Genomic DNA, 12,184 nt, shown 5'->3' with positions numbered 1-12,184 from the left:
GGATGGCCCCAAGAACTACGGCTTGGTGGTCGTTTTGTGCCAAAGTGTCAAAATCTGCAATTTTCTTACAAAATGGGAAAAGATAACACACAGAATTTCACACACCAGCTTAGGTCTACAACTACAACCAAAATTATACTGACCTTTGACCTCGGGAATCGTCCGCCATCTAGAATAAAAAAACACAAAGTCCTCCTTAGTACTAGCTACAAATTTAAACTCTACATTGGGATTTGAAAATACCACCTCCTAACCCCCTTGAGCCTCAATAGAAATAGCAGTTTTAGATTTTGAAGGTGGCGAGCTTGCAAAAGCTGCGTTTCCCTGGTGCTCGCAAAAATTTTGACGTGAATATTGTGAAAATTGAATACGCGAATTGTTGGCTCAAGTTGAACAAACATATATATATATATATATATATATATATATATATATATATATACATATATATACATATATATATATATATGTATGAACAATATAACATACAACACGAGCATGTTAGAAATGTGGGCGGGGTTAACAAAAAAACTCAGTTGCCAAGGAAACCCAAAAGTTTACTTTTGCAGATTCTTCCGAAAATGGCATAGACCTGTTCATCACTCTAAGGCGATCAAAGCTTGAAATGGTTGCTATGGAAACAAAATAAACAGTAAAGCCGCCATGTTGAAAAAAGGGTTTTTTGATTTGTCATGCAGCTCTGATCAGCATGGCCATGAGGGGTGTGGTGGGGGGTGGGGGGGGGGGGGTCATAAGGGCTGGGGTAAGTAGCGACACTGCTCTCTGCTTTAATTATATATATATTTGCAAACTCAAAGAAATGGCAAATATTATTCATCCTCTGCCAGGCAAGAGCTGTAAATATGGTAAATTTGGTAAATTGAGCACAAAAATAAAGACCAACATTTTTGGCAAACTTTATAAATGTTGTCAGACATCTTGCATTTCATCCACATCCCTTCAAGATCTTACTTTGAAGCAGTTGAATTCAAGTGATTAATTGGTCGCCATCCCGACAGCGCGCCATCTTCAAATCCTGCAGTGACTTTGCTGATTCTGTCACACTGACAGGTGTCATTACTTTTTTAGTAGTGCCCATGCAGTATTCACAAGTCTTATATAAGCCTAATTAGAGGAGCAAAGCGAGGCTTTGAGGAACCTCCACAACGGCAAGCACTTTCTTGTTAATCTTTAATTAAGCACGCCGGCGCAGCATAGGTTCCTTTTTTTCTTGACAAGTTCTATTTTCGGCTGAGATCGCCCACTCCAACCGTCACCGGGGAAGGAGAGCCTTTAAAAGAAAAGACTCCCATATGTTCCAGTTAAAGTGTGATTAGAGGGAGCGGGGCCGTATTAGAGTGTGTGTCCTGAAAAATGATAGTATGAGCTTAATGTCGCTTTTTTTAAATAAATAAAAAATTCAAATCGGACATGAAATGAAGCAGATGAAATGTAAAGACCCACTCTGATAAAAAATTGTGTTTCTGACTTGTTCTTGCGACTTATATGGAGAGAAATTACGCTTACATTTGCATTTCTGAGTATTTCTTTATTCAATCAGATGGAAAAAAATGCCCTTTGAAATATTTGTGATGTCAAAAATACGCCGGGTGGCGCCACCCGCTCCCTGCTCCACTCTATTCTGATGTAGACAACTAGATCCGTGTACGTCTTTGTTTTCCTCGTCTGAGCTGGAACCTGCCTCGAAACTGTACGACTTAATAGCTCCAATATTGGATGCCATTTTAGTTGCACCAGTAAAGTCAGTAATGGGATGTGAGGCTGTAAGCTAAACAGAGAGCAAATCCAAAGAAAGGGCTGTTGGAGATTTGTCATGATCATCCCATGGAAGAAAATGTTTTACCATTTAGTTTCCTTCATTTGTTTCTGTTATTATGCCCCATTATAGGAGGAGAGTGGGCCATCCAAACCTAAAAGTAGGACACTTAAACAAATACATGAACAAAACTTGACTTAACTGATGACAAGGGATTAGATGGAAAAGGTGATTCCAGGTAAGATTGACTGAACACACCTGATAGACGTCATCAGCTGCAAGTAGGGCAGAAACAGCTGGAAAATCAAGCAATTTAGACATCTTAAGATAAAGGTCACCAAATATTTAAAGCAAAACAATACTAAGAACAGCTACTATCACACTGATAAAAATTCTTGCTGAAATTAAAGCAACCCATTAAGAGAGTTGTGCAAAACATTTCACCTTCTGTTGTTTCAGTTTCCACTCATGGCGTTTTTAGACTAGATTGCACTTTTGAAACCGAACCACCAGGTTTGGCGATTCACTTTCTGGGGCAATCCTTTTACTACCCCTTAGGCCAACTTCCACACCTTACACCATGAAATGGAGGTGACAGGACAGAGAACTAAAAGCCGCAGAGCAGACACCGAACCCCCCCAAAAAATATTTTTGCCTGCAAAGTCAAAGAATCAAAACCACCTGATTGGGGGGGAAACTGCCCAATCTGGCAATATTAGAACCACATTTTTGACCACAAGAAAAGCACAAAATATACATAACAAAAAAAAAAACATTTAAATCTCAAAATCACTTACAAAAAAATGAACAATTCATTCACAAAGTTAGTGTGTGTCCATTCGCTAAACTCTGTGCTGTGAAGAGTTCAGGGACAGTGGATCTCCAAATATACTGCAATTAACCAACTATTTACAAAAGATTTGGTGGAATTGCATAAAAAACAAAACAACGCACCTGTCACCTAAATGCCATGCAGAGCCTTTCTGTTGCTTCGCTCAAGTGTTGCAGCAAACAGCGCAAAAAAACAAAACACCGTTGGTTAAACTTGGAATTCTTCAGATCCAGTAAATGGCCATCAATTTTGATCTATGGCATTTAGCAAGATCTGCCTAGACCATTTTCTTTCTACAGGAGTTTTTCAAAAATAAGTGTTTCCTCTTGCCATTGCATGGAAACAGCGCTGATTTGGGGCGAAGGCCAGAACCGGCAGACACAAAATCCACCTCTAAACACGGTTGAGATACAAAAAAGTAATACTTTCTGTCTGGTTGGGAGGGCTGGGGAGCGTGAAGGACCCAAAAATGCAGAGACGGGAGGCACACGGTTCCAGGGCAAGGGGTTTGTTAACTTAACAAAAAGCGCTGCAGAGCAAGGAAACAAAACTAAACTTTCTGTGGCCTAAACATGAAAACATGGCAGGAGACAGTCAGGGAAGAGACGGTAATGGACCTGCAACCCGGAGGAAGGCAGAGACAAGACTTATATACAGACAGGACTGACAAGACACAGGTCACAACGATCAGGAGAGATTGGAACCAGGGAAGTCAAAACTCAAAAGCATGACAAAACAAGAAACCTTCCAAAATAAAACAGGAAACAGAACTCAACATGACAGAAACAAAAGGAAGCAAAATCTAAGGCAAAGACACCCAAACCATGACACTTTCAATATTAAATCTAATGCTGTACCTTCCTCTGGTTCCACTTATTTGCTGTTCAACAAAGCTCCAGTGGTGTTACAGTATATAAAGTGTGAGTTAATGTATTTGTTAAGTATTAGCTATTAGCTTTTATATATGTGTAGTTAGGGTAGTTAATAAAATCCTTCATTTTATTTAATACACTTCTGGCCAATGTTTCAATCATTTCATTTTCGATGTTGTGAGAGGTGTATTTTGCATTTTGTAGTACGTGTTTGTTTATTTTGTTAAACCTGGGGTCCTTTGTCAGTGTGTGATCAATCATTTTTAAAAACAGAGAAATCATCATCATTTAAGTTTTCTTTGTGTTCAAACTGGAACTGCAGCGTTATTTAAACTTAATTTCTGCTTCAAAAAATACAAAAGCTCAAAAAACAATTAGCATCTGTAAATCTTTTGGACTGCTGACATAGATTTACTCTCGCATTTTCTCTTTTCTCTTTATTTTTTTGTTTCTTTTTATTTCTTATTCCCTTTTGTGTTTATTATTAATAATTAGTATTTTTTAAAGAATGCAACATGTTTGTTCTGTATTCAGAATTCTATTGTACATTATATGTGCATAATTGTTGTATTTTCTTGTTTTGTATGTTGCAATTGTTCAATTAAAAAAAAATAAAAATAAAAAAAAGTTTTGTACGTTGCCACGAAGTGGAAGTTCATTTACAGCAAGAACCTGAACTACTTCTCCAAAGAGAAGCAGCAGTCAAAGTCATTAAAAAAATGACAGTTCAGAGGTTTCTTCACCTGAAAACAAAGTGGTTACGCTTCATATTTATCTGTGGAAAAAAAAAAAAAATTTCTGTGTGATTTTATCAGTAAAATTAAATTTTTGTCCAAAGCTGTCATTTATATCCACAGATGAGATGCTGATAAACGGGAGCGGATTGCAACAGGCTTGTGTTTATTTGGAGATTAGAGCATTGTTAGAAAGCATATGTATATTAATTTTGATTACAGCTTTCTTCTAATCATAACAGCAGAACAAATTGAAGCTGTCAAAACCAAGAGGCTCTGCAGGCTCAGCTGCTTTTGTGCCATCTGGGTCATCTTGGCCTGTTGCCCATGGTAACAACACCTTCTTCTCAGCTTATCTTTGTTGTAATTCCTTTTTCACCTAACATTGGAGATGCAGCTCTAGTACAATTATTATTGATGTTTATTTTGCACAATGTTGTGAGTTTGCTGAAATGAATCTCCTGTGAACTGAATGCTTGTGGAAGTGGTTCATCAAATTATAGATAGTTTAATTTGTTGTTACTCAACAGGGTTGCATGCTGTTATCCCTGTTTTGGTGCATTTTGTTGCACAAACAAATGCTAACGTTTAAAATTCAATTATAAGTTTTCATAGTTTCTACAATAAAAAACCTAAATAATGATTTTATTTTTTTACAAGCAACTTCTGAAATGACTCAGTTGTCTGTTTTTCTACTGTGTGGCTGCTGTTTTACTTATGCACTTCCCATAAAACTATAATATTAACATTTACTAAGAAAAAGATTTAAAAATGTTTCATTGAAATAAGTTGTGTGTTTTCTGTTATAATAGAAAAGTTAGTCCTACAAAAATGTTTTTAAGAAAGAAAATGTCTACATTTTTCAAACTAGTGTACATTTAAAGTTGAATCAATATTTTTGCTGATAAACATTTAGATTAAACTGGAAATTAAAAAAATCTTTTTTAAGGATGTGAGCACTTAAAAATGGCTACATTTAAGCAATTCAAAAATATGGTTTCAAAAACTAAAACTCTTCAAAACTACGAATTAAAAAAATTAATTCAAACAAATGTTGTTTCCTTATTGGCAATTTATCTGCACTACACATTTGCTGTACATATTTATAAGGGGGCATTTATAGATTGCAATCTGTAACAATAATTTTTCATTTACACTTATATAGAATAATTTTAGTTTCTAAAAACAATCAAAATGTCTGTTATTTTAACTGTTGACCAAATAAGTTAAAATAGGATTGTAAAAATTGTGATTATAGAAAATGTGGTTATTTTTACTCAACTGAAAAGGTATTTGGGAAATTGTAATCTCTGCATATCTAGAGTATCTAGAGAAATATGTTGATGTGTTGAATAATTTAAGCCATGTTTGAGAAGGAATGTGACATGTCTTTAAGAATTCTGAAATATTGTCATTTAAAAAACAGAGTTTTAGGGATTTCAGTGCTTGAACAGAAATACAGCCTTTTCAATTGAGAGTATGGAACCAGGTCTCAATAAAAATCTAAAAATTGAGGGTTGGTCAACTAGATGAATCATTGTTTGTGAAAGAAGCATCTTATTTCTGGCCAATGTTACCTGGGTAACAAAGACGAAAAAACCCATTTCTTTGATTTTGCAGCTTTTATAATCTGTTGCAACAATTTTGTTATTTTACCTTCAAAGCCAAGAGCGACCAGCATTACTATCTATCTATCTATATCTATCTATATCTATATATTTATATAGACATAGATATATATATTTTTTTTTACCTCAAACAATCACAATAGCAAGGTCAGGAACGCAATAAAAATATGTTTGAACTGAAAAGGTTTTCCTTATATAGTAGATATAATGAGTTCCTCAAACTCTTGATTTCTCAGAACTGAGCGGGATATTGTCACAGGAAACCTTTTTAGGTTGATACTTTGGCACAAACCCTCATGTGTTCATGTGTATTCCCAGCAAAGAGACTCCATCCCGCAGAAAGCACATGACACTGAGACAACCCAGGACACATTACCTTGTGATCAACATCATGTTGATGAAGATGCTCTGCAAATAAAGTTGATGGCTGGTCGGTCAGTCGTTCGGTCAGTCGGTCGGTCGGTCAGTCAGTCGGTTGATTTTGATCAGGCATACACTTTTCTGCATCAGATAGCAAACAAATACAATCAGAAAAATGACATTTGCTTCTGCAACCTTTCCCAGCGTTGTCCACACTTAGGCGGATGCCTGCCTTAGGAAGACAGATGAGGTTTTTCTAAAGAAAAATCTTGTTATTGGGACACATTATTAATAAAAATAGAATTAATATTAAACTGTTTATATTGTTACCCTGGTCATATTCATGATATTTTTTAAGCACCTTTGCGTTTTTGTTGTTCTTGTTATATTTCTGTAATACCAAGTTGATAGTACAGTGGTCCCTTGCTGTATCGCGGTTCACCTTATGCAGTCTCTCTATGGACCAGGGGTGGGCAAACTACGTCACAGGGCCCATATGGGGCGGCCCTTAAACTATTTAATGTGGCCCGCCAAACTAAAATAAGTTATATCAATAATCCTTATTAATGTTTTATTTTCTTTGTAATTCTGTTGCACTGCAAATAAATTGACCTTTTAAGTGCAGAAAGTTATTCTGCATTCATGTGGTGTTGGAAGATTTGCTGTTTTTCTGACGTTCATGCATGTTTTCCAAGTCCCACAGCCCTTTTTCCAATTGTTCCAACAACACATGAAAGCAGCATTTCCCTCATTTAGCATTTTTCCCTGAACAACATTAACCCATCAGGGCAATTGGCACTCAAATGAAGACAAAGGCCACAAATTTTGAAATACAAGCAACAAAATGTTCTGTTATAAAAAGATATCTATCTATCTGTCTGTCTGTCTGTCTGTCTGTCTGTCTGTCTGTCTGTCTGCCTGCCTGCCTGCCTGCCTGCCTGCCTGCCTGCCTGCCTGCCTGCCTGTCTGTCTGCCTGCCTGCCTGCCTGCCTGCCTGCCTGCCTGCCTGCCTGCCTGCCTGCCTGCCTGCCTGCCTGCCTGTCTGTCTGTCTGTCTGCCTGCCTGCCTGCCTGCCTGTCTGTCTGTCTGTCTGTCTGTCTGTCTGCCTGTCTGTCTGTCTGTCTGTCTGTCTGTCTGTCTGTCTGTCTGTCTGTCTGCCTGCCTGTCTGCCTGTCTGTCTGTCTGTCTGTCTATCTATCTAGATATACAGTACAGACCAAAAGTTTGGACTCACCTTCTCATTCAAAGAGTTTTCTTTATTTTCACTACTATGAAAATTGTAGATTCACACTGAAGACATCAAAACTATGAATTAACACATGGAATTATATACATAAAAAAAGTGTGAAAAACGGAAAATATGTCATTTTCTAGGTTCTTCAAAGTAGCCACCTTTTGCTTTGATTACTGCTTTGCACACTCTTGGCATTCTCTTGATGAGCTTCAACAGGTAGTCACCTGAAATGGTCTTCCAACAGTCTTGAAGGAGTTTCCAAAGCTCTGCTAAATGCTTAGCTAAGTGCTAAATGCTTAGCACTTGTTGGCCCTTTTGCCTTTCATAGAAAGCCAGAGAAACAAGAAACAGGTCCTGGTTTTAAAATTAAAACATCAAAAATCATTTATTCAAAATAGAACTTTAAAAGGCTTAACTTCCTATGTATGGTAACATGCTCAGGCGATAATTTACATTATCACCACAAATAACCCCTCCGTGGTTGACAAAAGTTTAATTGTGGAGGTTCAAAGTATGTTATGACACAAAACATGTATTTTACAAGGACTCAGTTAGGAAGCATGGGGCTTGATCGTTTGACAGGACAGGACAGGACAAACCACTCCTCCGGGATCCAGGGGGAAGGCCAAACCAGAGAAGCAACAAAGTCAATGTAAATTAACAGACGGTTTTGAGACAGACGCACCGCAGACGGTCTAGTGTAAATTCTGGGTAACAATGGACTTATTGTTCAGCGAAGGTGTAAACTTACAAGAAAATAAAGTCTAAAAATGTTCATGTCTGTCTGAGTAAAGTGTATACCGTATTTTCCGGACTATAAGTCGCTGCAGAGTATAAGTCGCACCAGCCCAAAAATGCATTACACAGTAGAAAAAAACACAGATAAGTCGCACTGGACTATAGTCGCATTTTGACGGGAAATTTATTTGACAAAATCTGAGACCAAGATATAATAACTTGCACAAACTCATATAACACAATCATAGCAGACTGTTTATCTCATAATTTCACAGTAATTCTTTCTTATACTTATTTATTTAATCCTTTCATGAAGCATCTTTGGCCAACTAATACTCTGTTTTCATCCTGTATTTGTAGAATGTAGTCATTTTTATTGCATTTCTGAATCTATGAATTCACTGGAAAATAGAATATTATGTTTTTAGCCTTCAAGATCTTACTGTAAAAAATAAGGTTTGCTGATTCTCTGAGTCCCTTAACATACTCTGAACACTTAACATACCTCATACATCAAATTGACCCAGGAACATCATCTCTGTTTCCTCACAAATGAACATAACAGGAGGGTTAACAATGTATTTATTTCAATTTATTCCTAATATAAGTCGCTGCGGAGTATAAGTCGCACCCCTTGCCAAACTATGAAAAAAAGGGCGACTTATAGTCCGGAAAATACGGTAGGTGTGTAGTGACAGGTTTTACGGCCTTAAAACATCTAGAATCCTACGTCGCAAATTTCAACTATTGCAGGTTACTTTGAGAACGTAACTCACTACTGTATTTACATCATTCTAAATGCATGCCATTTTGAGTGCTTCGACCGTATAATCGAATGACTAGTTTCATTTAGTAACACTGATCCAGGGGGGCCCTTATTTAATCGTTGCCCAGAGCCCCCAGAAGTTCTAGCAGTGCTTCTGCCAGTGAGGTGCATTTAATCAAACATGTTTACTCTTGCACTCTGTAGAATAGACATGCTCTTTTTTAAAAGATGTCAAAGGATTTCTCCTGTTCCATACATGCATACTAGGTACTAGTACTTGTACTAGGTAAGTAAAACTATAAGGAAAAAGCAAAGTGCTTACTTTTGAAATACACGACTAAATGGGATATTTTGCCCTTACTGTTACAGATTTGAGCACTTAAGACAATGAAAATAAAGCAACGAGGAGGTTATCTAAGGCGGCAGCAGCGCGTGAGAAGGCTGTCAGCATCTGGGACCCCAAAATGGTTTACTTTGCTGCCAGAAACTAGTGTTCATCCAAATAACAGCAGAGGAGATGCTGCAGTACCCAGAACGTTGTGGTGTCACAATGAATAAACCATGAGAGAAGCACGGGGAAAGTTGTTGGCTTCGGCAAAGAGATGCAACCGCTTCTCCCTGACCTAGATTTCAGTGCGGTGAAATTTTTGTTTTCCTAATGTGTCCCCATTACTCCTTCTGCTTGGCTTTCACCATCACCTCTTTTTTTGTTTTGTCTCAGCCTGATGGACAAAGTCCAGAGACGCTGGATAAGAGCAGACACACCTTTAAATGTGTAACATTTTCTCCCATTTGCTGGACTAAAATAAGCAGGCGCAGCAGAGGATGCTGGGAAAGAAACGCCGGGCACTGCATCACACAGACCCAATTTAAAGCAGACAGTTTGTTTACATGGTTAAAATGACTCACGAGTGAGACTGCAAACAGTGCCTGGAATTTCCAAACCAATTCATCCTTAGTCACAAACCTGCATCTCAACTTTTACACAAAAATGTCGCCTTTTTAAAACTGGATTTTTCTCCACATCACTGAAATTATCTTCAGGGAATTTGAGAGTTGCTGTCCCAGAAATACATTTTTAGCTTCAGGAAATGTTTAATCTTTTTTTTTTAAGAAAAAGCTTGAGGGTAACTTTTCAGCCTTCTATTTTGAAATTTCGAGATCTTATTTTCCCAATAGTTGAAACAAAGATCATACAATGATTTCTTGTTTAGGCTGGAAAGTGCCTCTTTTTTTAGGAGTAGGAAAATTTACTCTGCAGGTTTTCTAGGACAAAAATTGTTCTTTTTTTTTTGCTTTACGTTTTCTTTTTTTTTTAAGCTTTATGCTGCAATTTAAGCAGGCCCAGATTTAGCCAGCGCCACTGGGGCGCAGGCATGTCTGGGTGTGCTGAGTGTTTGGGGTTTCATATCCCTCCAAGCCCCTTATATGTATAGAAAACCATCCCATCATATAATCAGTTCATCTATCCATTTTTCTATGTCTTATGGGTTTTATGGTGAGTTCTCTTCCTGACACTACCCTCTTCATTTACCGGGCTTGGGACAAGCACAAGCAGGACAATGGTTTGGACCCTGTGAAGCCTGCATTCATTTTTTTATTTGTATGGCCATGCATTTGCCTGTCTATCCATCCTTATGCATTCTGTCCTTCATTTTTGGCTTGTGTGTGTGTGTGGGGGGGGGGGGGGGGGGGGGGGGGGGTTACTTTTATTTTTTTCGAATTTTTGTGTTATATCACTTTTGGAGGGACGGTCACATCACTTGTGGAGGGGGGGGCAATGATTCTTAGATGTAAAATATCAAATCCAGAAAGTGAAATTGTGCTGAGATACGCATTATTTTGCTGTCTGCACAAGCGGCAGAACTTCTGAAGATTCCTAGGGCGTCATTTAATCTATGGGATTGACGTTTTTTTTTTTTTTTTTTTTTTTTAACAACGATGTGCTGGGTGGTTATTTGAAAAGCACTGGATGAAAAACACGTCACTACACGACCCACTGGCACAAGAGGCCAGTCCAACCACGTCACGCCGTTTAACAAGATAACGTGGTTCAGCAGGTCAGATTGATCTCTGCAGAGCAGCAGGAAGATTCATGAATTGATTCTATCTGAAAAACAATGATGCAGTCTAAGGATGAAAAAATTGTACATTATTTAAATAGGTCACTGAAGCTCACTTTCACTTTCTGCTCCACTTATTCTGTAATTTATCTTCATCAAACCTTTTCTTATTTTAGTCTAAATAACATTATTAGATTATCGTCTTTTGCCACTGTTGAATCCCATCATCTGCTTTTTATACAGTAACATTGTTTGATTTAGGATGTGGCCTTTTTTTAATTCTGTTCCACCCAAGGAGAACTTTACCATCTTTTGTTCTGCTTCTTTGCTTTTTGAGGTTTCCTTTTCTCCCTTCACTGTCTCCAAAATCATACATTTATTTGTTGTGTAATTTTTATTTTCCCTTCGATTTGTCCTGTCCAGCAGGTGAACAAACAGATCAGAGATGAAGGCCTCGTGTTGGACAGATTTTACAGAATGCATTTTTGTATAAACCCCTTCAGTTTTATAATATTTATGTATTTAGTCAGTTTTTACAGAGGGAAGAAAGAGGGGGAAAAGTGTGAAAAGAAAAAAAAGGGGGGGAGTGAAATAGAAGAAATAGAGAGGGGGAGGAAGTGAGAGGATACGAGTCCAGAGCAGTGGTAATTTAAGGGAGGTTATGATTTCGAACTTCACAACATTTATGCTGAATCAGCAAAAAAGAAAAATGTTACATCCAAGAACGAAAGTCTGACACTAAGACGAGCTTTTATTACCGACTGTGGATCGTATCGGAAGATATCTGATGCATCCATCACTACACTGTAGGTTTGGGGCGAGGGATAAATAGTAGCAGACAGGGAGCAGTGTGACGGTGTGCACGTGGGGGTGGAGATCCAAGCACGCTGCTGAAGTGTACCATGTGTTCATTAGGGGCGACCAGATCCTACCCTGGCCGAGAGAGAGAGGGAGGAGACTCCCTGAACCCCGGAATTGTGTAATTTATCCAAGATATCATCACACAGATCTCCTCCTCTTGCTCCTCATTTGAGTCATCTCTATGATGGTCCATGAGGCCTCGTGTTTATTATTATCTGTCTGCTTATCACTGGAGCAACAAGAAGTCACTCCAATCTTTTAAGGACCCACTCTGATCATCTTTTGATCTGTTGTAAAAGTGTTCCCTTTTAATTATGAT

The sequence above is a fragment of the Oryzias latipes genome, chromosome 18 (genome assembly GCF_053564925.1).
Source record: "Oryzias latipes strain Hd-rR chromosome 18, Olatipes_Hd-rR_3.1".
Taxonomy (NCBI): Eukaryota; Metazoa; Chordata; class Actinopteri; order Beloniformes; family Adrianichthyidae; genus Oryzias; species Oryzias latipes.
This window is presented reverse-complemented; position numbering follows the sequence as displayed.